Raw genomic sequence first — 770 nt, 5'->3', positions numbered from 1 at the left:
TGCCGACAGGCGCTCCGCGGCCAAGTACCTCGCCTGACACGTCGGGCCAGCGCTCGGTCAGGTTAGCCTCCGTTCAGGTTAGCGCTCGGTCAGGTTAGCGCTCGGTCAGGCTAGCGCGTACGTCGGGCCTACCGCCGGCGGGGCTGACGAGCGGTCGGCGGCCAAGTTCCACGCCGCGTGTTGCTTTCGCCGACGGGGCTGGGCGCGCGGCTAAGTCCCTCGCCGCGTGTTGCTTTCGCTTCACGGGGCTGGGCGCGCGGCTAAGTCCCTCGCCGCGTGTTGCTTTCGCCCCGCGGGGCTGGGCGCGCGGCTAAGTCCCTCGCCGCGTGTTGCTTTCGCCCCGCGGGGCTGGGCGCGCGGCTAAGTCCCTCGCCGCGTGTTGCTTTCGCCCCGCGGGGCTGTCGCGCGGCTAAGTCCCTCGCCGCGTGTTGCTTTCGCCCCACGGGGCTGTCGCGCGGCTAAGTCCCTCGCCGCGTGTTGCTTTCGCCGACGGGGCTGGCGCGCGCGCGTGGGGTCTCGTCTAACCGACAAGACGAATCCCCAAGCCGAGGGCTGAGTCTCAACAGATCGCAGCGTGGTAACTGCTCTACCGAGTACAACACCCCGCCAGGTACCTAAGTCGTCTACAGACGATTCCGAGTCTCGACATCGAACTCGCGAAACTCATGTTCGACCGTTTGACGCCGTGCCGTCGTAGCGGTGAGATCCCGACGACGGGCGATGGCGCCGTACGGCAAACCGGACTGAGTCGACAAGGCACACAGGGGATA

At 67.9% G+C, this 770-nt stretch overlaps 1 protein-coding gene across 1 annotated transcript in view; it reads right to left on the bottom strand.

Moving 5' to 3' along the window:
- Nucleotides 1-770, bottom strand: part of LOC105461350 — a 33,586-nt gene that overhangs the window by 13,384 nt on the left and 19,432 nt on the right. The window lies entirely within an intron of this gene.

This window comes from Wasmannia auropunctata, unplaced genomic scaffold, assembly GCF_000956235.1.
Source record: "Wasmannia auropunctata unplaced genomic scaffold, wasmannia.A_1.0 LD336101.1, whole genome shotgun sequence".
In the NCBI taxonomy this organism is placed as follows: domain Eukaryota; kingdom Metazoa; phylum Arthropoda; class Insecta; order Hymenoptera; family Formicidae; genus Wasmannia; species Wasmannia auropunctata.
The sequence above is the reverse complement of the archived record's forward strand: the minus strand, read 5'-3'. Positions and strand labels throughout refer to the sequence as shown.